This window comes from Nasonia vitripennis, chromosome 2, assembly GCF_009193385.2.
Source record: "Nasonia vitripennis strain AsymCx chromosome 2, Nvit_psr_1.1, whole genome shotgun sequence".
Taxonomy (NCBI): Eukaryota; Metazoa; Arthropoda; class Insecta; order Hymenoptera; family Pteromalidae; genus Nasonia; species Nasonia vitripennis.
In genome coordinates this window covers 15,425,645-15,453,166 of record NC_045758.1, presented here as the reverse complement: position 1 = coordinate 15,453,166, position 27,522 = coordinate 15,425,645, and the positions used below count along the sequence as shown (strand labels likewise).

The 27,522-nt window shown below is 49.1% G+C and overlaps 1 protein-coding gene across 2 annotated transcripts in view; it reads left to right on the top strand.

Annotated features, from left to right (window-relative positions):
- LOC100121164 (myb-like protein A) overlaps positions 1 to 27,522 on the top strand; it is a 43,725-nt gene that overhangs the window by 3,031 nt on the left and 13,172 nt on the right. The window contains exon 1 of one of the 2 annotated variants that reach the window (XM_016987099.3): positions 23,321 to 23,361. The exons of the other annotated variant lie outside the window; for it this stretch is intronic. The gene's annotated coding sequence lies outside the window, so the exon portion shown is untranslated. Of the gene's footprint in view, positions 1 to 23,320; positions 23,362 to 27,522 lie in introns of those variants that run through there. 2 annotated transcript variants of the gene reach the window in all.

The window sequence follows — 27,522 nt, the reverse complement described above, 5'->3', positions numbered from 1 at the left end:
AAGAGAGAAAGAGAGACAGAGAGCAACGCAACGCGCATTAAGATGGCACACGCGAGACGCGCCGAGAGCTGTCTCTCTCTCTCTCTCTCTTCTCCCCATCCTTCGTACACGTGTGTGCACACTGCGCAACACACGCGCGAGCGGGCACATATCATCTTTATACTCCTTTCCCCCCTGCGTAGTCTCCGCGTACTACATCTGTGTGTTGTATATATTTATATACGCACGCCTACGCGTGTTGCATAGGTGTATTATACATACAAACATCATCGCAGCTACTCGTATGGGTATACTCATGTGTAGCGCAGGCCGTTTCGCGGCGTGATTTATGCCGAATTTCGTCGTTTCCTATACATATAACACATACGCATACGCGAGTCCGATAATGCGGAAAGAACTCGGCGAGAATTTTCGCGATCGAGTGGGCGCATACAGGAGGTAGTAGTAATAAGGAAGCGATGAGTTATAAATAAAACACGTCGAACGCATAATAACACGCGGGGTATGCATAAAAGTCGTCGAGTATGTACTCTCCGATTGTTTTTTGCACCAGAGCTCTGAAGTATACACCCGAAAAATCGGCGGCCTCGAAAGTGGCAATAAAGTCGCCCGCTTTATTATGGTAAATAACCCGATACACTCGAGCGAGGGAGAGAGCGCACGTCACACACGCCGAAAACGATCTCGATCCAGCGGTTTTCCAAGGTAGCTGTGCATATAAGTGTAATATCAAGTTTTCGAGCCGCTTGCCGAGCCCTTGATACACACAGACGCGGCAGCTGCTCCGAGTTATTCGGTGGTTTTCGACTGTGTCGCAGCAACGCACATACACAGGCAGACCCACGGGTAGTTTCTCAAGCTGGTAGGACGAGGCTCCGCGCAGAAGCCAATGACACCTGCGAAATTTGCTGCTTCTCCGGCCCGCGCTCTGTGTGAATTCGGTAGTTTGCTGTTATTTACGCGAGCGAGAGTTTTTGCGCCTGAATGTTTCGAATTTTTCCATTATGTTGTACTAATGAACGTATACGATCACTTATGGCTAACTGGCTCTAATATTTAGATAAGAATGTGGATATAGAATTTTTCCGAAAATTCTCATTAAACGGCCGCTTAGCGGTTCATTATTATTATATTCGTAATGGGATCTCGTTTGGGTATCCGAATAACGTGTAAGAGCGAGCGATTATCATTCGTCGTGATTTAAAATGTAGCTCGGAGAAACAGGATGTGTGTGTGTGTGTGCGCGAACGTTGTAGTACACTGAGCGACGCTAAAAAACTTGCTTAACACGCTCAATATTCGCACAGCGGTGTTAAAGTCTGTCGGGAGGGTAAACAAAATAAAAGCCGCGCAGGGCTATATTTAGATCGGAGAATCTTTAAGCCATGGAATTTCGGCCAACGAATGCTCCACGTGATACGATTATTAGTACAAAAGTACAAAATCGATTACATCGGCCACACGAATAGCCTGGAGCCGCTGCGCGCAGTGCGTAAACATCTCAACAGAGAGAACAAAGAAATCGTGTCCGCGCGCGCCCGAGAACAGCTTTATTCCTGTAAACGTCTCGCGGAATCGCAGTTTTATGCAGATCCCCGCGGGGCGATAAAACCGAATGATAATCGCGCCGAAGGCGGCCGAAATAAATTTCCGGCGTCGCAGGAAACGTCATACTATACGTTACAGACGAGCGCGCGCGCGACAAAAAGTCCCTCTCCGCCGGCTACCTGCAGCGCGTCCGCAGAAGCCGTCGGGGAAAAATGCGCAAATAATTAGAGCCAACGACCCGATAATGAGAACTAACGTGAGCCAGTAGCAGCAGCAGCGGCGTACATGCACTCGGCGGCGGAATGCACCTTGCGGCCCGTTTGACGAGTCTTTCTCTCTCTCTCTCTCTCTCTCTCTCTCTCTCTCCTCCGGCATCGGCGCAGAGAGGAGTAGAAGCGAGAGAGAGATACCTAGAAGAGGAGGCCTTGGGCGCTGCGCGCGGCGTCCGTTAAAAACGCGGCGACGATTCGTGCCGCGTAGCAGCGGTAGCCCTCTGGCTCGAGATTGCAGCAGCAGCAGCGCCGATCGTCGATAAAACGCCCGATAACGAGATACCGCTAACTCTCGACCGAGTATAGCTACTTCTCTCCGCGCTCTCGTCCTTCGTCTTGTACAGCGCGTAGACTTTTCTACAACTACACGATGTTGCTGCTACTCGTCTCCAGCGCTCTCGCTCGGAGAGTATATAAGTATAGGCTGCGCGCGTTTCCAGTTTGGACATCAGCATCAGCTCGCGTGATTCGAGACGCACTCGCAGCAGTCCGTTCTTTATACGACGCGCACGCGCGACTATATTATAATGTATACGCACACGTATATACACTCCCGGCCGTAGTGATAACTCGCGTGCGCGCGCGGGATGAATGAATTATCGGACGTATGCGTGTGCGAGAGACGGACTCGCGGAATGCGTGTAAGAGGGAACTTGCGCGCGGTTATGGCATAATGAAAAGTGGATTATGCTGAATGCGTTACGAGCGGTGATAAGGCTCTATGGAAATAAGAGCTCAGACCGCATTATGGGCTTTTCATTTCGAATTTATGCTGATTCTCGCGTAAGCGCGGCATTGAGATATTGAAATCTGTGCGCGCGCATATGAATTTGTTTATACTGTTGTTCCAAACAGGAAAACAAAATGCACAAAGCCGGCGTTATTTCCGCCAAAAAATTATATTCGACCGCACGCGCGCGCAGGACTTTGTGGCGCTGGAGGCTCGCATAAAAATTCCATCCGCCTCGAACTGCATCAGCAGCAAGGCCCCTCTTCTTCTTCGTTTTGCTTCTCTCCTCCGCTCCTTCTTTAAATCCGGCATCCACGTGCGCATGCATATTCGAGAGAGAGAGAGAGAGAGAGAGAGAGAGAGAGAGAGAGAGAGAGCCGATGCAGCAAAAGGGCCCGGCCGCTGGAAAAGCGCTGAGGGAGTGAGAGAGAGAAAGAAAGCGTGAAAGGATCTCTCTCTCTCTCTCTCTCTCTCCCTTCGCTCGCGCTAGCGCAGGCTTGTCTGTGATGGGTTTTAAGAAAATTACGCTCAACCCTAAAATCGTAGATCTTCCTGCGGGAAAACCAGTTTTCGATGTGTAGACTGAGAGAGAGAGAGAGAGAGAGAGAGAGAGAGAGAGAGAGAGAGAGAGAGAGAGAGAGAGAGACAGTTCTTACGTCAAGCAGTCCTGCAAGATCGCCGATTCTTTTTCTTCGCCGCTGCTGCTGCTGCTCTTCGTCTTCTTCTTCGCTTCTTCTCTCCCTCCGCGCAGCTTTTTTCCGGGCGAAAGAGAGGGAGATCGCGAACGCGCTAGCTGCTGTACCTCGAGAAAGAGAGAGAGAGAGAGAGAGAGAGAGAGAGAGAGAGAGAGAGAGAGAGAGAGAGAGGGAGCAACTAGGAGAGATAACTAGTTGCAGCGACACGGCATTCCAGAGGCCGAGTCTGCGGCCTATCTTCGTCCCTCTCTCTCTCTCTCTCTTCCTCGTTTCTCGGCTGCGCGCGTAGGCAGCCGCGAGCTTTCCATCCTTCTCTCCGCGGTGCGCAGGGGGCTTTCTCCACGCCTTTTCTCTCTCTCTCTCTCTCTCTCTCTCTCGGCCTTACTCCAATTTTGCATCTCTTTGCAGCACGGCTTTACGCCTTTTCGCCCTCCGCCGTGAGACTATGTGTGTAACGGAGCCGGGACTATCAAATCCGTGGAAATGATAAGGCCGTAAATCTAGGAATGTAACTGGATGTTTGCCGATCGCAGACGTTATTGCTTGCGGAGCTTGTAAAAGTTTGACACCTGCTACGTTATACAGAGGCGAACCGGTATACCGGCGTTTCAGCGTGGAATATGCGGCGCAAAAATGGCACGTGCTGTCATAATACGTCAGAAAGCTGCTTAGCCGACCTCTCGTTGAAATTAAAAGAGAAAAGAAGGAATGCCCATTCAACGCATTTCTCCGAGAGCGGGAAATTAATTATGCATCCGCAGCTTCCTATTATTATCTCATTTTTCAGACACTTCGAACATCAAAGCCTTACACGCACTGCAGCCTATCAATAACCGGCAGCCGTAGCGGAGTCAGAGCCTGCACTGGTACATCGCGCGGCTTATCTATTCCTCTCTCTGTCTCTCGGTGGCGTTCTTATCTAGCCACCGTTCTAATCTCTCGCCGCGTCGCCGGACTGGTTTTCTCTCTCCCGCTCTCTCACCGGCTGTATAATAATTTCTCCGGCGAGAAAGGGGCCTGGGATCGATATCGATTGGCAGAAGGGAGAGACCGGTAGCACTCATTCCTTTTTATTTCAGAGTCCTCCACGTCGTCGAGATTAGTTAAGGACATAACTTTCAGTGTTCCTGCTCAGCAGAGAGCCGCGGAGAAGAACACGCCCGTAAAGCATAGGATAATTTATACTCCCGTGGTGCCCCCGTGCGTGTGTGAGTGTATACCTGATGCGCGCCGGTTATTTCGTCTCACGCGCGCGCCTCTGTCGCTCTGAAAAAGAGATCGATTCTCGGCGCTCAATCGAGAGAGGCCTTTATATGAGAGCGCTGCATGCGTGTGCACCGACTGCAGGACGACTCAATGGATGCTGCTGTGGCAGCCGGCTACCGATGCGATGCACTCACTCCTCTCTTTCGAAGGATTGAATCGTTGCGCGCTCGAGCTATTATATGCGTGTGTGTATGTGTACACTCGATGTACTCTCTCTTACTGCGGCTTGTTTATGATCGATCGAGGGCTGCAGTGTAGAGGAGATTGAAAAGTAATTAACTTTAAGCGCTGCCGCTTTTTGCTCTAACACGAGTGAGAGCAGCTTCTGCTTCCGCTTTGAGAACTTATTCTTCTTTTCTTATTGGGAGTAGGAATTGAATTCTCGCTTAATTGCTCCTATACTCGAAGAAATTAACTGTCTTTATCGAGGCTTTGCCATTTTCACTTCGGCCCCGAAGAATAAATTCCGGACGAATGAATACATCAAACGCCTAATCCCCGCGCAACAGCTGAAGAACGTTGTCACCGTGTAGCGTAAACAAGATCACTCGCGAGAGTCACGCACGCAGTCTGACAATGTTTGCCCTCCTATATAACACAAGCCGTCTTTCCGTGAAAAATAACAACACAGAAAGCTCCTCTCCGAAATCGCCTACATAGCTGCCTACCTGTCCGGGGCACAACATCTCGTACACGTGAAGCGCGCTCACCTTCGAAAAAGATCAAAGACCGCGCCACGCCTCGTCTCTTTTTTTTTCTCTCTCTCTCTCTCTCTCTCCTTCACCTCCCTAGTTTTCCCCTGCGCGCACGTCCTATCTGTTCGCCGGCGCCTCTCGAAATCGCTCGGCTCCCGTATATTACGTATAAAGCATCGGCGTATATAGAGTAGGCGCGGCTGGGTGGAATTACAGAGATGCCCGCGGTTGGCCCGCGCTCTGCTCCATATAATGTATTATATACGCCGGCCCCTCTGCGCCCGATCGGCGAACGATCTACTAGCGCTAATTCGCTATTATCGAGCGTGTCGAGACGACTCGAAGCCCCTAAGGGAGCCGGAAGCCCTTAAGGCCACCTTGTCTTCTTCACCTCGGTGTGTGTGCGCGGGCACACCACTTTAACCCTATATGGATGGTGGATGCTGGCGGCGGCCTTAATTGCCGGGGAGATGATTCCCCGTGGGGCCGAAGACCGATTGCTCGTGAAAAAATGAGAGGGAGCAAAAAGGCGCCAATTGGCCCCACGAAACAGAAGCTGTAAAATATGAAAATGAATTCTCCGGCGGGCAGGTAGGTTTATATACTGCGCGCACGGGAGAGATAGCCGCGCGCGGCTACCTGCGGAGAGAGCGAGTGTGTCGAAGGGTTCTTTACGGCGCGCCGCGTTCAAATTGCCGCGCTCTTTCTCTCTCGTGCGTCATTCGCCAAATTGGCCCTGTCGATGTTTAGATTAGAGATGGATTTGCCCTTTTTCCAGCTGCGAGGCTTTTGTTTCTGTTTTTGGCAGCGTGTTTTTGCTCTCATATGCACTCGAGAGAGATAAAAACACTCGCGTTGCGAGAATATAAGAGCCCGCGAGGCTCGAATGATTGATTGCTTCGCGGACGCAATGTAGGGAAGCGCACCTGCACCGTGCATTAGTTTTTTATCGATCGATCCTCGATACGGCTGATAAGGCACTGAAAATAGACTATCCAGATCTAAGAAATCTCAGTCACGGAAGAAAAAAATGTTTCATCGGTTGAAATACAGCCTCCGGAATCCCATAAAACTCAATTTCACGCACGCTTCGCCGCCATAATTCAGTGAAGACACGCGTTATGCCCATACGTGGCGTACACGCAGCACTCGAAAGTGACAGCTAACTCATCGGCGGCTATCCGCCGAAGCACCCTCTTCGGCTCCTCCCTGTGGAAAAAAAGAAAAAGCGATACGTATACGCGATCGAAAGAACTCGAAAAACCCGTTTTATAACACACAATGATCGCGCATTCGGAGATCTCCTCGAATTTCGGCCTTTGTTCGATCGTAATCGTTCGGTAACGCGGGCGCGCATTCCAGGCTCTCTCTCTCTCTCTCTCTCTCTCTCTCTCTCTCGATGCCTCCCACAGTCCACGTGTGTATACCCATACGCGCGCGTGCACTCGTGGGGGAGCCCGAGATGGAAAAAGAGAAAGGGAGAGAGAGAGAGAGAGAGAGAGAGAGAGAGAGAGAGAGAGAGAGAGAGAGAGAGAGAGAGAGAATGAGTCCCGAGACGAGAAAGGCAGCGACTGTAGAAGTTGTATGGGGTCCGCGAGCGCGCGAAGGAGTGAATTTCGTTTGTTTGCGAATCGTTAACAGCATTCCTCAAGGGCTCGGTACTTCCTGCGTCCTCCACGCAGCCTTGCCTTCGCCGCCGCCGCGTGACGATCACGCGCGGGCTTTCAGGTGAATCGTAAAACGAGGAGTTTCGAGCACACCGCAGGCGCCGTTACTTGCTGTGCTACCGCCGCGGCCCGGGAAGCCGATCCTTATTAAGGCGACTTCGCTCTTTCGGGCCTCGTGGTATTACACAGAATGCGCCGCGATCTCGGGGAGTCTAGTTTCCGACGTGAGAGAGGGAGAGAGAGAGAGAGAGAGAGAGAGAGAGAGAGAGAGAGAGCTGCTTCGGGGAAATTTTGATGAGCGACGATCCTCCGGAATGAGTCGGGCTCTCCGTGTGTACTTTATCCAGCGGGGAATGTAATTGGATGAAAATTTCGAATTCCCTCTCCTTGATACGGCCATTACCGGATATCTTACTCTTTCGTTATTTGCTTTCGCCGCTGCGCGAGAACGCCGAGGTATTTAGACGGGTCCCTTTACTTTTTCGCTTTTGCGCTAATATACGACGTCCCGGCCGCGATAAACTCGCGACGTTATCCCCTTCGACCGTGCGGTCTTTTACATTTTTCGCATTTTTACACGGATGCACCCACCGCCGTCTATGTTAGCAATGCGGGGTATTACACGATTGCGCAACGAGAGTACATTGTACGCGGCTGTAATTTCTCGGGAATAAAATGCAAAATTAAGCGAGGATAGACCGAGACCTGCTGTTTTCAAAATAGATACGTTGTTTCTGCTCCGCAGCCTGCTCTTTACGCGCTTATCAAGAAAATAAGACGGCACTCCGCGCGGCGGGAGAACTGAAATAGTAGCGTTTCCTCACACAGCTTCTCAGCAGAGCAACCTCCCGATTACGCAGTCCCGTTTTAATTTTTATAAAGTGCACACCTACCGTCTCGTTGCGCAATCTTCGAGCAGCCCTTACGAAAAAAGAACTCCATTATACACGCGGCGAACGCTTTGCAACTGACAATTTAATCCTCGAGACCGAGGCAAAGTACAACACGAGTTGGCAATGTGCACTGCACGCGTTTCAAACTTGAACGATTGCTTTACTCTGCTTTGCCGAGGCTCTCTCTCTCTCTCTCTCTCTCTCTCTCTCTCTCCAAGGCTCAAAAACGCCACACAGCAGCGTCTGCCCTTGAAAAGCCTTGGCGCAAAAAATTCGCACTCTCATGCGAAAAAAGCCCGTCTCTCCTTTGTCTCTCCTTCGCGCTCAGCCTCCCTTTTTTCTCTCTCTTTCGCTCGACTGTCTGTCCATTTTCTTCGTCGACGTTAAAAATACGACGAATCATCGAGAGCGACGCGATTGTTAGGCCGTGCCTCTACGGCGTTTTTACGTGGGTACAGCGGTCGCCCCGCTCGCGAGAGAGGCAATTCCGAGAGAGGCATGCGTGTGCGTTGTTTAGGATCCATTTCGAGGCTCGTCATCGGCGCGATAAATTTTTCCGACGAGCCGCTCTCTCGGCGTCCGGCGATTCAACCGCAGAAATATGCGTATATTGTCATTCCATGGAGCCATTCAAATCGTCCCGAGTGAGAGATCGGCCGTTTTTTATGCGCTCAGGGCGCGCAGAGAAAGACTGGCGAAATGCGCGACTTTACGAGGGATTATCTCCCGGGGATAAAGCCGATTGTTAAACTCGGCGCGTTGCATCAATCTTATGCATACTTCTGCGCTCGTCCCGCGCGAGAGCTCCTTTTTTGTCTCAATTCGGCGCGATGGACGTGCGGCCGCAGAGAGTTGATTTAGGCGCGCGCGCGAGAGCTGCGACTGGAATTTTGTTTTGCGCGTCGCGTGTTTGGTATGGGTCTAGTGTACGCCTACGCGTATGTTTGTTTTTTTCGAAAAAGAATAATCTCCCTGTGTGTGGAGACTCGAGTTTTTGCAGGGAAAAAAGGCCTAAGTCATGTCAATAAAATAGCGCAAATCCCGAGGGGAAAAGATACAGCGGATGGCAACTCCTGTTATGGATGCTGCGCGAGTGGAGAGTCGTTTGCTTTTTAAATATTCATCATTTAAATACGCTTTATCCGACGGACACATCTACATCGATATCCGGCCTTTTTTCCCTCGTGTTTTGCACGAACTTTATGGGTTAATTCTCGGTCTGCCGATAAAATCTACTAGAGAGACTTTATATTTTGCATAGGCATATTTCAGCGCGTTTCTCGCGCAGCCCGCCTCGCGCGTGTTTGAGTTTCCTTTTACTTTCCGTGGGATTACGAGGATCGGATGTATTAGTCGGACATTTGCATACAATTAAATTTCTTTAACTGCGGACGAAACGTCTTTTTTATTTGAGTCCCCGTCTCTCGGTTCTCCTCGAGTAATTTGTAAGTATATACACACCGGGATGATATTTTAATCGACTTAATCTCTTTGAATGCCGTAAATTAGGATTGAGATGTGTACATAATGTCCTGGCTCGTCGAGAAATTTATTTTTACTTAAGAGTGTCCACATTTCTCGTCGTAAATTTTAATTAGCGAGCGCGCTATTCAAATTAGACGCGACTTCATATTTCATATAATTAAAACGCAATCCCGCGATCTTCTTTTTTCGAAATTATCATAATTATAATAACTCCACGATCGTTTAAATAATCAAATGGAGAAACCGAATGGGCTTATAATCCATCGTTACAATTTGTACGAAATACACACCTAAACGTAATCTCGCGTTCAAAGTCACGCGCTGCTCAACAAACAATACCGAGAATTAAAATATTAGAATTCACAAACCTCGAACTCCACATAACTACGCGATTGTGCTCGCATTATAGTCTCGCGAGTGGCGATTTGAGCAAAACGTGTTTACAGAGGGAGAGCAAGCCAGTACGCCTATACGCATGGGCGATGCTACACAAGCGTCGCACAGTCGAGCAGCGCGTGATCGGAATCGCTCTCGCGTCGCACGCACACTTTGCCGTTTAAAATCAATGAAATCATTCAAAGTTTCATATATACTGCATATGTGTAACGTATAAAAGCTCGTGGCTGAATTGGAAAGGCGCAAGTCTCGCGCCCGACAACAATGACATCATTCTCTACAGAAGCTGCGCTGCGAACTTTTTTTTCCCCGACCAGCCCGCTCCAGTGTATAACCGTCGACGGTCCAATTTTTTTCTCTCTCCTCGTGTCTCGGCACTTGTTCTGCCCCTGCGCGACGACGTCGCGAATCGAGAGCGTGTGAGTAAGCCTTGAATGCAGAAAACGTTCCGCATACTCTCGGTCTCTGATGGAACGCGAGCAGCTTGTTGTTTCCCTTTTGTGTGATCGATAGGCTTTTCCTCTATTGTATACAAGCGCTGCACTGTGGAGAAAGAGCAGAGCGCGGAATGCTCTCGCGGCTTTAGAAATCGTCGCGTAAATAAGCGACGGCTCAATTTTTCTCGGAGGCCTGTTTTGAGAAGCTGAGTTATAAGGCGACACTTTACAGCACCATTACGGGGAATAATGTAGTTAAATTCGAGAGTAGATGCCCCGCGTGTACTCCGTGAATTTAGTGAGTCATAAAGACAACGCGGAGAGAGGGAGGGAGAGAGGGACTGGAAGGAGGAAGCGACGGGTTCTGCTCTGCGTGTTTATATAGAATATATCAGCTCTGGCTCGCGCAGGAAAGGATAATATAAAGTTTGAAATAGAGCCTCTTCACGCGCGCGCACGACGGAGCTGTATACAGGCCGAGTGGGTACATTATAAAAATAGCGAATAACTATAATCTAATCGAGACGCGACACACCTCGAGTGCACGGGCCGAAATAGCCCGTGGATCTTTCAAGCGGCACTCGAACGGGAAGAAATTTCGGTTTCCCATCGCGCGCAAGAGAGTACACGCAGACACACACGCGGCTACTTTTCAGCTACTCTCGCTCGAATAATCAAGCAGAGCCTCGCCCTCGAGAGAGCGCAGAGGAAAAAAGACTCGGGCGCGTTTTCGACTCCAGCTGGCTCGTGCGCGCGTTCAAGACATCAAAGGATTCTAGCGTGCGCTTATACATATACACACGCGCGCGCGCGCGCGACGGACGAGTGCATAATAACGAATACCATCGTCTTCCGGCGACTGCTCCACAGCGTCGCTCGCTCCGAGAGAGAAACTAGATCATTAAGAGCGACCCGGTGTGGCAACCTTGGATTTCTTGCCAAGTTCACTGCACTGTGTGTCCAGAGAGAGAGAGAGAGAGAGAGAGAGAGAGAGAGAGAGAGAGAGAGAGAGAGAGAGAGAGAGAGAGAGAGAGAGAGAGCGAGCGAGCGAAGGCACATCATCTCTCTCTCTCGCGCCCGCTTGGCTGTAGTGTGGTAGCCACTGCTGCAGAAGCAGCTTCTCTCTCTCTCCGCTGTTTCTCCCTCGATTCATGATGGGCGTTACTCGCTTCCACACACGTGTGTAGGAGACGCCGCGACGACGACGAGCATGTGTGTACGACGAACATGCATCAGCCGGGGTAGATTATATAGATAGCTGTACGTATGTACACACGAACGCGACTATTATACAGCCGTCCAACGCTCTCTGGTTTTTAACGCGGGGGAAAAGAGTGCCTCCGCAGCTCAATTAGCGAGGTGCTTCTTAAGCTAAATTAGAGCCTGATTATATTTCGAACTTTATGTTTAACTCCCTGCTCGCGCGACGCCGAGCATCGAGGGAATCTTGATTAGCACGTTATAGGCTTCTTTTTTGCATCGCCCGAGAGCGGAGATTTATCGAAATCATCGCCGGGACAATTAATTACAGAGCTAGCGATTTGAAAATAAGGAAAAGTGCGATCGCGCGCGCGCGCGCAAGCCGAGAGTTTATTTTTCTCGCTGCGCGCGCCGGGATCTGCTTTCGCTGGAAACGAGTTCTGCATAGATAATTTAAATTATTACTAGTTCTACGATTTATCTCGCTTCCCGCCGCCGACTACTTTATTCGAAAATAGACTCTCTCGCGAGCGCGCGCGCGGCTTAGTCCAATTTGTCAACGTGCGCGCAATTTACGATCGAGTTTTGTACGCACGATGTTGTACGTAGTAGTATGCTACTGGAGTTTTTTAATAAATGCTGGAATTTCTAGTAAGCTTTTCTGCGGGTGCAAATTATTGTTTACACCGAATCAATTAGCCAATTGTGCAAATCGCTCTCTTCCCTTTTGTTCGAAAATCATTTTGTCCTTCGCACTTACAATGGAAATTTGCATGATCTATTCGATTACACGTTTTCCGCTCGGTGGGTGTGGTGCGCGTTTGTAGAATGCTACGTGAAGAAATGTTTCTGCGCTTGGCTTTTTCGAAAAAAATGTCGAAGAAATGCATTTTCAAACGCAGTTGTTGTCTCAATCGTATTATTATATTTCAATAGAAGCACTATTCCACTTCAAATTTCGTGAATTCGAAAGCACAAAAAGGCACACAGAAAGCTTTGCACTCAAAGCCGGCGGCTTTCGAAAAACAGTTCTTACGATACATATCTCACATTACTCTCTCACGTTTTGTAAGTTGATGTGTCAGCGATTTTAAAATTAACGAGCTCTCCGCGTGTCAAAAAACAAAGGCGATTCTCCGGGCGTCCACGCGCGAACTTTCGTCCGATATGAAAAGCAACAAAATCGAGAGTGATAAACTCTCGGCTCGTTGTTATATTACACGCAGAGGCTCGCGAGCGCGTTACGTATCGGTAATGACACTTGCATAAACGTTCGCCCGCGCGTAATTGCACAAGCGACGCGCCGCATAAAGCGTTGCGCAAAGCCGTTAAACCTGTTCGACGTTCATTGCACTTGTTCTCGATATAAAAGGGCGCACACCGCACACACAGGCGGCTCTCGAACTGGGCCAAACTCGATCCTCTCCTTGGCCATGTGTGTTTCTCTCTCTCTCTCTCTCTCTCTCTCTCTCTCTCTCTCTCTCTCTCTCTCTCTCTCTCTCTCGCCTATACGTCTTTTGCCTCGCGACTACTGTCTGCCGCGATTATATGGGCGGTTGTACAGTGGCACAAGTGCACCGGCTCGGATCAATATTTGTACAAGTGTGCACAGTAGCTCATCGTGGATTTATGTCGTCGCCGGGGAGAGAAACTCGCGCGCGGCCAAATGCACCGAAGGCTTTTTCGTGGTTTCTAGAGCCGCTGCTGCTACTACTGCTATATGTATGTGTGTATCGATTTGATTACGATAGAGCAGTTGCATACACAAGCGACTGAGGTCGGATTATTAATTGCCTCTGCAGTGTACTCACTTGATGGCTTTTTGTATATGGGCGCAGGTGCACGACCGGTTTCGCCAGACGATTTTTCACGTTTGCCGATTTTTAATCGAGTCGCGCGGCGAACTATCGATTAGCCGACTGTCGAAGCCTGCTGAGGAATTAGATTTGTTTATGATACACTCGAGCTGCGGGTATAGCTTTAGTTTTCAAGGAAAGAAACTGCTCAAAGGATTTCGTTAACTCTTGCATTACTTACGTTTATTAAAATCAGGTCAGATTCGGGGGGCGAAGCGTGACAGGTGAGGAGCGTATTTTTCGCTTATATATTATAACTCTTTGGACTGGCCGCCGCGGCGCAGCGAAAATAATATTACGCAAAAATCCGTATCGGTCATTATGGTCATTATGCCCGTAAACACGTGAATAAAAACAGCCGAAGAAGAATTTTACATCCATTTCGAAATACATATGCAGAGTCGTAAAGTGAATATAAATCATCCCAATAACTCGTTATTTTTTTTATATCAAAGAACAGGTATTACGAATTCTCACTCGTCGAAGCGAAATACCAACGGCATCGAGCACTTTTTCTCCTCGGCACGAGAGCTTACCACATCGAGCCTTTATACAAGGAAAAATCGCTCAATGAATCCGAGCTCGATCCAATCAACTAAAACGAGTTGCGCGCATCACTCTGCGCTCCTGATGTCCTATGCGCATAGGCACACGCATCCATTCCAGGCGTCTTTCTCGCGTCTAGTTTTTGTCTCGTCTACCACAGCGCATAGGCGGAGCAGCAGCCTCCGCAAGGCCCCCATATCCACTCCTTCTAAGGCCTCGCACAATATACCTGTGTGTATGCAGCTATATGCTCTGCCCGCAAGAGATCATTTCCTTCTTTCTGTTTTTTCGAGAGCAGCTTATAGGACGATGCTTCTGCTGCTGCACGTGTTGTCTCCGCTAAAGGTCCTCTCTCTCTCTCTCTCTCTCTCTCTCTCTCACTCTATCCGCAAGAGCGTCGCGTATAGCTATATGCGGGTTCGCGGAAGGCGATTTATCGGGCTGTTAGCGGCTTTGGGTTTTATGCCCGTGTGTGTGTGTTTGCGCTCTGAGGAGCTTTGGCAGAAGTGCACGGCTTCCCAGCTGCGGAGAGAGAACGACTTTGCTTTACTGCAGCGCCTCTGTGTGTGTGTGTGTGTGTGTGTTTGATTTCCATCGGAACAATTTCTCCGACGCCGCCGTGGCTTTGAAATTGAATTGTTTCCTTTATTTATGTATCGACGACGCAACGCGCTGAGCGAGAATGTCGAGCGTTTCCCCGCATGGGACGTTAATCTTGCAGCGTGTATATAGGCTCTTTCTCTTTCGACTCTTTGTATGCTGTCGATTTTACTTTTCGTTTTCGCAGCGAAATCGCGAGTTAGTAACGTAATTTTCGCACCTACAGCTGAACAATCGATTATCACAATCGTTACGCGCACTTAGTTAGCTATATCGAGGTGACTGAATTAACGCGGATAATGCACGCGTATAGTAGGTATATAACTATCCATTTAAATTACACCTCTCTTCCTGTGCAGCGTACAGCTAGTTAACGGAGAGAGCACAATCACCTCTTGCGCAAAACGAAATGGGAAAATATACGACTCGGCGTCGTTTCAAGGCGTGTCGCTCGCTCACGCGCACGCTCTCCTATACATTCATTCGCCATATATTTATAGGCTTCCTGCGAGCGCGCGTGGATCTCGCGCATTTTTAAGTGCCAAGCCATTAGCCAAAACCATATCTAACGAGTCGTTTTTCTCCTCGCAGCGCCACTTGTATTATTTCGCTCCGATTTTCACGGCCACTCGGACGCCGCACGTCAGAGCTACGTACAATGAACACGCGCGTAAGTGCGGGCACTTTTTGCCGGAATCAAAGTCCGCAGTGTCTATACACGGTGGCAGCAAAAAAGGGCCAGCCGAGAGAGAGAGAGAGAGAGAGAGAGAGAGAGAGAGAGAGAGAGAGAGAGAGAGAGCACGTAACATTACCGCAGTCGATTCTCCCGCTCATGACCACATCATCTGTAATTATACACTCCCGTGGCGCGTATATGCGTCCGCAGCAAAAAGTGTATCTCGCGGTTCGACGCGTCCTCGCACGTTATAGACAGTCGCTCGACTCTGTGCCGAGCTAATGTGGCGTGACGACCGCTGCGTCGATATACCCGTGCAGCGGAAATCGCGTTACGCGAAAAGCAAGAGAAGAGCCGCGCGCGGCATCGCGTGTACTGGCTTTTCCGCGAGCGTATTATATAGGCACCTAATACGCGCACGTGAAATTATATACCTCAGTGAGAGAGAGAGAGAGAGAGAGAGAGAGAGAGAGAGAGAGAGAGAGAAAAGAGGAGCCGAGAGCGCGACAGAAGGCCAACGGAGGAAGTGCAAAAGCTACACCAGCTCGGGTAATTCGGCACTGCGCCTTATGCTGCAGACACCGAAAGGGGCAACATCCGATAGTCTCTCGCGGCGGCACATGCTCTCCCGCGCAGCAGCGTATAAGATAACACCTGCGCGCGATGCTGCGGATATGCATTATGCACGAGGCTGCAGTGTGCCGCCTTCTTTTGTCCCGAGTTTGCCCTGCGGATGCCTTTTTCCCCCCTCGTTTTACAACGCGTTATACCGAGTTTCCTAAATTACGCGTGAAACACACACGCACACACACACACACACACACCCACGTCTAACACGCCGATTTCTATTTTCTGTTACAGGTGAGTTGCCGCACCGATACGTACGTATACACGAGGCGATCGACTCTGCTTTCCCGGTACACCGCGCGTAAGTTTCGACGTTACGCGTTATTATGCGCTTACGTAAAAATTTACATGCACGCAGCGCACTCGCCGTATCAAGATAATGCGGCACGCGCATATTCGTACGCCGTTATATCCGCGGCGCGATCTGAAAAGAAGCGCGTGTATTTTAGTGCACACACATGCGGGAACACGAGAAAATCGCAGAATCACGCGGAAACGCGGAGATCGTTATGGGCGTTGCGCAAAAGGATTATAGGTGTATCGGAAAATTCATGCGAGAACACGGAATGGAAAGTGTGGAAAGAAGCAATCAGAACTTTTGATGGGTATGTACCCGCCCAACTTTCGAGAGCAGAGCTGGAAAAGTTGGTAATGGCTCGAAAACATGCGCATAAAATTCCCAGTGGCAGCAGGAAATCTAACGCGCGACGTATCCGCATAAGTATACCGATCGATTTTCTCCAAGTATATTCAAAATCGAAAACTACAGCGATAAACTACTGTTACTCGTTTCACCAACTCGGACTTTTAATACTTAAGTCCGCTTGTAATCAGACTAAAACTCATCGCTGTCACACGCGCGCACGCGAGTCCCAGAATAAGATAGTTCAGCGAGCGATCGCGTCGGCGTGTAACATTCCCGTTTCAGAGAACTCGAATAATAGAAATCTACGTTCTCGTATTCAGCGCGCGTGAGATCCGCACCGATAACCCTCGAGATTAACCAAACGACGACTCGCCGCCAGGTCTCGGATCAGCCCGCAATATCGTCGCGAGAGCAACGAGAGAGACGCACACGCGGTCGAGCAGGATCGATTTCCCGATGAATAAAACATACGCGCACGTCTCGACGGATTGCTGCCCCGCAGACGCTGCTGCTTTCGCGTGCGCCAGGATATCGTGTCTGGAGGAAAAAACCCGACGACGCTCGCAATATCGTGTGTTTGTGCAGTAGGACGCGCGAGAGATTGCAGTGGCGGCGTATCGTGACCAGCTTCCGCTGCTCCTTTTTCTGCACAGAGAGAGATGCGTTCGCGGGGCATCGTTTCCGATTCCCTTTATTCCTTATTCGGTACCTGACGTGTGCGCGGCTTTATTATTTATGGCCGGGAGAGAAAAAGGGAGACGTAACGAGAGACGACGATCCGACGTTGGGTAAGAGCGTTTGAATATTTTAGCGTCTTAAAGCTTTAATTTGACGCGTGGATCGGGAGATGTGCCCCGAGGCTGATACGTCTTCGTGTTTCTTCTCTTATATTCGATGAATTTGTTACGGATTTACGACGACGCGCGGACGTTCATCGATATTCCGTGCTCTGCTCGTTTTCAGGAATGTACGTTTGACGCGGATGCTTCTGGACGTGTGAATTTTTCACTACTGGCCCGTGTGCGATGGAACTCGTTTCGGCGAATAATATCGTACGGCTCTCTTATACGATCGTCGAGTTTGAAAAACTGTGAAAAAGGCGTCGAGATTATTCTTATCGCGGCGGTCCGTGTGACTCACTGATAATGCGATGTCGATGAATTAAAAAATGTGGCTGAATATTTTCTATCGAGCGCTCGTTCCTTTCCCAGAAGAAAGAAAGGATACCGCACTATCATCGCCCGACAGAGATTCGCTCATCCGTGTACAGACCACGGCCGGCCTCGAGCGACACTTTGAGAAAATTCCGATTCTCTCGCCTATGACAACCGTTTTCTCGATTACGCGCAGAAGAATCAAACTAGCGCAGCAAGACCTTAAAAGCCGTGTCAAACTAAGTCGTCGCATTACGCGCTTGAACAGGTCTCGAGCGCGTAGTAGATTTTTCTCCCATCGCTGCCGAGAGATAGTCGAGCGAATAGAATCGATGCAGCGCCGGCGCATTGACCCGCGGACGTCCCCCATACACTCGACGACAGGGAGGAGAGCTATAGAGAGGAAGATTGATCGGAATAATTCAAATTACTCGAGAGCCGCGCGCTTCCATTCTCGGCGGCGCGTATATGTATAACTTCCTCTCTCTCTCTCTCTTTCTCTCTCTCTCTCTCTCTCTCTCTCTCTCTCTCTCTCTCTCTCTCGGCGAGAAAGAGGGAAGCATTATCGAGAGACGTGTGGTAATTAGATAAGCAGCCGAGAGGAAGTCGATGAAATGGAGTTACGCGTACAGGCGCCGTCGAAGTCTGTGTGTCGCGTACGCATATAATCGTAGAGGATATTGTCATCCGCGCGCGCGACGGGAATTCATTGATGGAATATGGAAGCCTTATTATCATTTCGCGTCGACGCGGAGAGAGGCGTTATATATTTTCAAACTATCCACTTCAAACGCCTGCGAAAGAGAGACGGTACAATAGCAAGCTCGAGTGTAAACGATCGCGTTAAAGAATATCAAAGCCCGCGCGCGCGCTCGCGATACAGGGGAAACAAATAGAGGATAAGGGAAGACGACGACGGAGCGGAGACATAAGACGACGACATCAGCGCGAGTGGGGGAGGAAGTGCGAAGAAGAAAAAGCGACGAGTCCGCGAAGGCTGCTGCGAAGAGAAGGAAATGAAAGAGAAAAGCAAACAGCGCCGAAGAGAGAGAGAGAGAGAGAGAGAGAGAGAGAGAGAGAGAGAGAGAGAGAGAGAGAGAGAGAAGACGAATGCCGAGAGCCGAGTCTCTCTCACTGCTCCTATGCAGCTACCGCCGCGCTGATGCAGCAGACAGACGAAGAGGAGAAATAAAATTTCGCCGGCGAGTATTTCCGTAGCTCTCCCTCGGAGCTGCGAGCGCGCGCTCGTGGCCGTGACAAAATCGGCACTGTGTTTCCGCCTCTCCTCTCGACTCCGATGCGAATTCCGATGCCGCGCCGGCGTTTCTCCGCTATGGGAATAACGTGTCCCGTAAAGCTCGATCGTGATTCACGGGATCGTATTTATACGCGCTTCCGAGTCGATATCGCTTTTCGACCCGATTCGAATTCCACTGACGCGTGTTTGCTATATGGTTAATAATAACGATAACAAAGTTTAATAAAGATGTATACTCGCGTATGCAGCGAGCCAATTTCCAAAGCTGCGAGCTGGCCATATCGGGATCGTGCATCGGCGGCTTTTTCAATTTAGAAGCCCGCATGCTAGCGCTCGATATCGGTCAGCGTAAACTGATCGAGCTGACGCGCGCCGTTCTTCGACATTCCTCGGCCACGCACGTGCGCGGCTGTTAGAAAAATGTCCGGAAATTTGTCGTCGCGATATACGTGAAATAGCGCGACGTCGTCGATATCGTTAATTTTAATGCGCGCCTCGATTTTTCGAAAAAACGGCCTATCCGCTCTCGCGTGATTATCATAAATCAGATCACCGATCGGAGATACGTCGGGAACCAGTCGACTACAGCGTAGCTAGTACGAGAGAAAAAGAAGTCCGCGCGGAATACCGTCGTCTTTTTCTATAACAGACTAGAGATCTGCCCGCATACACGCGGGAGATTCCTCAAATGTTCACGCGAGCGTAAAAGGAACGCCGTCTCAGCCTTTTCGTCGTCATTGTATGCAACGCCGCGTAGACGGAAACTCGATAGGGAAACGCGTCATCCGACTCGCGCACTTTTATCTCCTTATCTGCAGCAGTGGCAGCGGCGCAATGCAACAGGTTGTCCGCAGCTTTAGCAACTGCATACGTTTCAATATTCAACGATTTCCACCGGCTGTGTGTATCGATTTATTTATAATGTTTAGCGAGCGGCGTATAAATTATACACTCGATAGGATCGGCTCGCGCGAAGGTCAGCGTCGTGTGCGCTGCATATGAGCGTATGCTCGCGAGCACGTGCGCGAGGATCAAACTTTGAGCGGCACTGCGATTTTTGTCTGGAATAACCAAGCTCTAACGAGGAAGTCGATTTTCGTACGTCTGTTTTCGTTGGAGATCGGTATCGGTCTTGATTTTCAATTTCAACGCGCTTTTACGCTTGCGAGTCTGCAATTATCAAGATGCCACTCACCGCTGTGCTATGGAGTTTTCGAAATTTAATCGATACCGGCGGTACTAATAACGCGAGCTTTATTGCCGAATGGTATACGCATATTCAATTACGCCGCCTCGTGTGCACTGCAACCGCATTAATTATACGATATTTTGAAAGTGCACGGTTTTGCAACTTCATTATAACAGCCCCGCACAAAGCGGCTCTCGCGCACAATAAACATACCCATATTATACGTGTGCGCGAACGATTTCCCTTAATTGTTATTTATAGCTCGCGTTTGCCATTAAAAGCGTAAATCACGACAAAACGGAAAGTTGAAGCCGCGCTAAAGCGATTCGCGCTCGATACAATTAAATTGAATTACGATCCCGAAGCCATATATATATATATATATATATATATATATATATATATATATATATATATATATACACAACAGCACGTGTTATATCGGTCGAGACCGACGACAAAGCGCGCACTCGACACGCCTCCGAAGGAGAAAAAATCCCTCGAAAGAGAGCGCTGTAGCTCCGAAAATAGAAAAGGCGCGAATCTTCGAAGGTATGCGCGAGCGTGTGCAGCGTTGTATATAGTAGCGGTTCGTGGAAACGACCGGAAGAGCCTCTCTCGCGGCGCAAAAGAAGCCGGCGCTCGCGTAACAACGTGCGTAGGGGCTACACACGCGGACTCGATCTCGCGGAACGAGTATACGCACGGGAGAGAGAAATGAGCTCGACCAGACAACAGGTGCACAAATCTGCCCTCTTCTTCTCTCTCTCCCGCTTCTTCCCTCCTTCTTTCTCTCTCGGATATCTCATCCCCCGTGTGGCTCATTCAGCGGTTGCGTAGGTATATATATATGTATACACACACACGACGTATTATGGAGCTGGTGCTGCTGTTCTGTCTCTCTAATTCCCGCGCGAGCTGTGCCCGGCAAAAACTTAATCGTCCACTTCCTTCGAGGGGAGGCGGTCGCTACTACTAGTGCTCCTGCTCTGCTGTACACGGGAAAAGGACAATGATTGCCTCTCCTCTCTTCGCTCTCTTGAACGGCGACGAGGCTCCGGGGAAACGCTCGCCGCGCGCAGAGCGTATCAGGAAAATGAGGCTTTATACGGTTTCTGCGCGCGCGAGGCCAGCTTCTTTCGCCGTTTAGCCTTAATCGATTGCCCAGCTTACGTCCCCTCGGAACGATTGCGGTTTCGATGCGCTCTGCTCTCTATATACGTACCCAGCCCTCGTGCGACTGAGAAATCCGGTTAACTCGTGCATCATGCGTATTAACTATACAGGGCTATACGGGCTACGCCTGTGCTTTGTACTCGATTGTTGCAGACATCGGCTGGAGTATTGCTCCTTTTTTCTGCTGCGATCTTGCGGCGAATTGAAAATTACAGGGGAGTTTGTAATTCTGCTGCTATAAAAGCTCTCGTTATATTATACGCTATTGCGCGTCTTTGCAATGTATACCATAGGGAAATGAAATCGATCGCAGCGATTTCAGCGAGGAACTCTCATTTCACGAAAAAGCCATAACACTTCCAGCACTATACTTCCGAGAAAATTCCGCCGCCTTCCGTCTCGAATTCTCGCACCCGCGCGCTCACAATGCTCTCCGCGGCTCTCCGAGCAAAGGCGCGAAAAAGGGAGTACGGCACGTAGACACGCACGCGCACACAGTGAGAGCAGCTGAAATCCCCGTTTCGCATTCTGAAGGCGAATAGTCAGCGGCTAACTATAACCGCTCGCGAGGCCCCCCTCGGCTATTTCTAGCTCGCACACGAGCGGTAAAACACACAGCAGCAGCCCGCCTCGACTCTCACCCGCAGCGCGCGCGTTTCAGCCCTTGTTGTTGTTGTCATCGCCGCACGTACGGGTGGCGGAATATAGACGTTTCCGGCTCTTTCACCCCCGCGACTACTCGAGGCACTCAATTTCCGACGCTTCGGTCCTTGTCGGGCTTTCCTAGCTATCCCACGAGGATGAGACTCGTTTAGTCGTCGAGGGGCGCTTTGAGGATATGACGGGAAGTGGGTCGGGGGGAAGGAAATTTCGGACGATTACCGGGATGGGATGCGTAATCGAGTTAAGCTGGAGGCTTTCATCGAGTGATCATTTCTTTTTTTACAATTATACTCAGCTGCGATACTCCGTAATCGGTTTATTCTTTCCATACTCCTCGATACCAACAAACATTCTGAGCCAAACGTAAAAAACCAAAGCTCGTAAAATCCATCCTCTCGAATCAATTCCGCTCTCACGCATACATGCATGCATCAGCCTTCAGAATCCGCTACACATAATCCCTTTCGCGAAATCGTCCCAATTACCATAGTCGCAATAAAACTCGCCTCGTCCTCGGTGCTCGCATTTCCGGCTCTGCGCAGCCCTCGCGCTTTTATTTATCTCTTCATTCCAGAGATTTTTCTCTCCGCGCCAGCAGCAGCTATGCGTTCCCCTTCATTCATCTCGACATTCTCCGGTGCCCCCGGAACGGGAATATTACGCCGCGCTGCGGCCCACGTTTCGCTCTATTAGTTACGCGCGCGCGCGCCTGGCTGTGCAACTTATTTCCGCGAGATTTTTCACTCGCGATTTGGATGGCTTCTCGTTTTTCTCTTTTTGCGCTGACTAGAACGCGCGGAATTATCCGCTCCTTTGGCGCTCGCGCTTATTTGCGCGCGTCATACACGCTCGGCTGAAAACGACGTTTATCAGAGAGCTGTGCGCGTGGAACGAAAGTCGCGATGTTCATCTTTTTTCTTTCTTTTTTTTTATAAAGCGCGACGCAATTGATTTACTTTGACGTAGTCGTCAGGGACTCGTCCTTTTTATACGTCGAGTCGGCTGCTCGCTCTCTTTGATTCGCGTTTGATGCGCGCTTAATGGAGCGCGTAATTGATAAAATGTTTATTTGATTTTTTTTTGCGAACGACAGTCGTGTCGGAGAAGCGTCTATTTTCCTTTGATCAACTGGGATCTTGTGACGGAAATTTTCAATACTGGATGTTTACATAGAACCATTATTCGTCGATATGGTTTTTTATTCGCCTGTGTCGTACACGCATAGATAGGGGAGACACGTTTTCATCTAGCGCGCGAGTTAGTTTGCTTGTTTCGCCGATAAAGCATTTTGTATACACACGACAGTGTGCGGGAGCATAAATATGCAAATTGCGCGGCAACTTCGCATCAGTTCCGCCGGAGAAAATTGCCAGTAGCTTTTACTATGAGTCACAGGTCACTCGTAAACTTGGATAAATTTTTGAGGGAAAAAAGAGATAAGAAGTATATAATGGAAATTCTGCGGGATTAAGAAAATTGTACGTGCTTGCAGCGTGCCATTAAATTTCTCCCGAATTATTAATCTGATAGGAAAATCATATACGTTTGTGGTTTTTTTCACTGATTAAAATTAATAACATGTTATTTTATAATCATCTACTTTTTGAATACTTTTTCAGGACCAAATTTTTGTTTCTTGTTTCAGGTGAGTTAGAGAGGCCTACTGCATACTTTTCATGCCACCACGTGAGTCTCCCGAATTACTACATAAATTAACCAAACGTTGCACCAATCTCTCGGATCCGCATTCAAATTTATCGTACTCTCAAAGTCTCAGCTTTAAAACAATCAAGCCCCAACCAAAACAACCTTCCCGATTAATCATCCACTCGCTCGATTCACGACATAAAGCAAAGCCAATTGCGATTGATCTTCTCTCAATTCTCACTTTCGATCCCCAACACGTGCGACACCAATTGTCATCAGATCCTCTCGGCTCGAACAATCGGCGCGTCGTCGCTCCCAAAAAAGAGACAGCTCCCGCAAGTCGCGCGCGCACGCACAAAGGCATCGGAAAAAGTAGGCCTGCAGGCGTATTGTCAGGCCGATCGGTCGTCCCTTTTCTCGACGGGATATGTATCCCACGTGAGTGTATGGGTATATATATATATATGAGTATAAACACAGAAGCGTCACTTTCCGCGTATGGCCCGCTTTCCCATGCGGCATTGTCGGCTCGTTTCTTTTTCTCTCGCGTGTGTGCGTGTGTCAGGTGCATCTACGCGGGCATAGCGCACAGCGTGTGGTGCAACGCATGTCTGCGCTTGACAGCGGCAATAAAGTCACGGGGTCAGTGCACGACGGCGACGATGATGACGTTGACCCCCGACGCTGCGCACATCAGCTCCCAAGTTCAGCTCGTTGGTGTGTGTGTGTGTATATAGTCAGCTCTTTTAAAATTGTCGGAGCCCTATCTGCAGCACCGCATCTCTCTCGCTGTCGCTCCGACGCCGCCTGTTTGTCTTCATCATTGTCTTTTATCTCTCCTTCGACTTCGTTATGCCGCAGTGCCCGAGTTGCTTGCTTCTTTTACTCTTTTTTTATTATTATCTCGTTTTGCTTTATTAGTAGGTCTCCGTGAGTGTGTTGGCTATGAGAGTTTTTCAGCGCGGTAATATTTCTTCGAATCGAACTTCTCGCTCTTCGTCGCTAGGGAAATTTCACGTTCGGTGACGTTGAAAAAGTACACAGTCCGCGGATGGTAAGCTCTTCGAAATTGCTTTACTTTCTGCAAAAAATTCATATCCCTGCAGATTATAAGCGTTGAGTCGAGCGCTTGAATGGAATTTTGCGAAATAGCGAGCTTTTTTCTTATCACTTTTTAATACACCGCATCGTATAGCGTCCGCAAACTTGCTTTTCGTTTCCAAGGTTTAATAACTTAATTTTTTTCTTCCGAAAAGTCCCTTTTTATCTACACGGCAAACAGGCAGCTTGTTAGCCCGGGGAGCGTTTATCTCGTCGCGAGCAGTTTCGAAACACGCTCTCCTTGAGAATTTTTTTCTGTTTACTTAGCACTTTGAAATACAACCTTTAATTTTGACAGATCCTCGGCTCTTTCTCTCTCGCGCGCGCGCGCGCAGTCTTTGAAAAGACATTAAAAAGCTTATACTTTCTCCGTACACGTGTGTATAAACAGCGCGCGAAAGCCACAAAGTCGTGCATCATCCGCTCACGCGGGTATTTATTTCTAAAAATTCAAACTCACGATTTTCGCTCTCGACCGTGCGCGCAGACACCAATAAATCAGCCCGAAAATTCCCAGGCTCCAGAGAGAGCCGAAAAAGGTTCTCACACACAGATCAGGTGAACAATTAATTTCCCGATGCCGCGTCCCTGCACGTGTAGTATTACGTATATCTCGTCGTTTTCATCTCCACGGCTACTATACGGCAGCCCGTCGAGTTTCCCTTTCTCAGCGACGCCTCGGGGCAATTATATTATATTCGTGTCAAGATCCGAGGTCAGTGCGCTTCGACGACAGCAGCGGCAGCAGCATCTCCTCGCGCCCAAGGTGACGGGTAAGGCGCTACTTTTTTCTCTCTCCTCTTCCTCGCCGCGACGGCGGGAGTGGCAGTCGCTCCAGTGAAAGTAAAATACGTACGTAATGTGTGCATGTATGCAGTCCGAGGTTGCGCAATCGTGTGTACAAAGCCAGCGACAGGTGTATGCGCGCGAGTAGTGTGTACATGTGTATGCATATGCACCGCTCACTTCGTCGTCCCTTTCTTTGCTCTCGCGTGTGCAGGTATTTTCCGCGGCGTTGTTATCCTGCGCGCAGGCCCCTATGGACACATTGCAAACGAGATTTATTTTACGATACGCGTTTTACGAACGCGATTCGATGGGGCCTATATACCGCAGATTCCTTTTTCTTCTCGCGCGGGATATATGCTCATTACGTGATTCGAATTTTAATGCTCGGCCGTTTAAGCCTGATATAATTGGGATCGTAAAAATACAAGTTGTTTGATTCTTATCTGCTCGAGAGGAGATTTGGTTGGAAATGGTTTATGCGCTATCTCGCGCGGCGGGACAAAAAGTGAAGTTCGCTCGCTATACCAGGATGTTAGCGAGTAAATCTTGAGAGATTCAATTTACGCTAACCAGCTGCGCATCTCGCGTGCTTCCCGTAATTCGCAATCATAATTTGCTCACTTCCCGCGTTTTTCTCCAGTTTCAGCAACTTTGATCGCGTGCCTTTGATGGATGTGCTTACCGGGACATTATAAATTTACAGCTATACACTCGATTTCCTTGAAAAATCTCACCGTGTCTTGATAAAAATGTAATAGGATGGAGAAAAAGTCCTTCAAAACGCATCGAAGCAGGAAAAGTGCTGCAGCATAAGTACATACAGTTATTCGAATACCAAACATTTGTGTTTGCAGTACACACAGTTTTTCTTCGGGTATGTACAGAGCAGCTCGTCGCGCGGCTGAGATAAGGAGCAAAAAAAAGGGTACATAGACTCGCGCGAAGAAAGCGAACAACGGAATAGACACAAAAGGGGCGCGTTGCTGCAGCGCGGAGAGGAGGAGCTATGCGCGCGTGTATATAGAGGTATATAGGAGCTGGTGCACGCGCGGGCAATGTAAAACGCGCTCTCTCGAGATCCTCGTGAGTCATCGGCCGTGAATTTTCCAACGCAGCGCAACGCGCGAGCCGCGCGCATGACGAGCGGAGAAAAATGGTATATACAGCCGAGAGGTGTTTGCCGATGCCTTAACAGCGTAAATCAGTCGCTCTCTCGGTATGGGGCCGTGCTCTTATTAGATCGATGCAGGTGGCTCGACTCGAGAGAGAACGCCATTCACGGTTATTCGTGTTAATTAAAAGATTATGCGATTATGGGCCGCGATAAAAAGAAAAAAAGAACAACAACCTGCATCGCCGGCGGACCTATTTTTACTCCGTCGGTTATAGTATAGTATCCTCTGTTAAAAAAGTGATGGGCTTTGTTGTGAAGCATGTAATTGAGAATCGGTCGCCTGGTACAAGAATTAAGGAACGTGAATCAGAAATACGAATTTTATTACATAACCTACAAACGCTTCAAACTGTTGGCGCTAAGCAGGCAGCAAAATTTAAATGTTAATTATGACATGATAAGGAGTGCGCGAAGCGCACTTAAATTTCCTAGTAAAGTAAAAGCATACACCTCTCTCTCTTTTTCTCTTTCAATCAACCAATGACGAGGAAAAAAGAGATATTCTGCTAGAGCCAAAACCCGACGCATAGGCGAATGTACCAGGAAGATGCGCGCTGCAGCGTGTCACGTGCGCGCCTTCCGTTTGATTCAATATTGCAGCCGGGAAATGCTGTTATAATTCTCATACACCCCGGGTAAAGTACGCGCTTGCGCGCGCCTCTATATGTGCGGATATGTAGGTTATGGCTGATATATACCCACTCCCCATACGCGCGCGCGTGCTGCACACGCCGAGAGACGTAGGTATGCGTCGATTTCGCAAGCCGCGACGTTATGGACTGCAGTGTGTGCACAGAGGTAACCGTATAGAATCACGACCGCAGCATCTCCCTGATGGGTAAACGTTTGATTTCGATTACGCGGGTTTTCCAGGTCTTCTGCGAGATGATCAAGGTCGAGCGCGCGCGAGCGGAGAATAATGAATTACGAAGGCAGATGAAATCTTCGATTATACCTGCGATTCGATGTTAATTGTGAACGTGCGCAAGAGGGTCGGCAAATTATTGTGCCGGGGAATAGAAGCTTGCGCAGTAATCTTTGGAAAAACATCGTAGGATCGTGCGGTGTATGAGTGAAAGGATTAATAGTCGGCATTGCAAAAGTGCGAGCGGGAGAACAAATGATGATTATGTTTT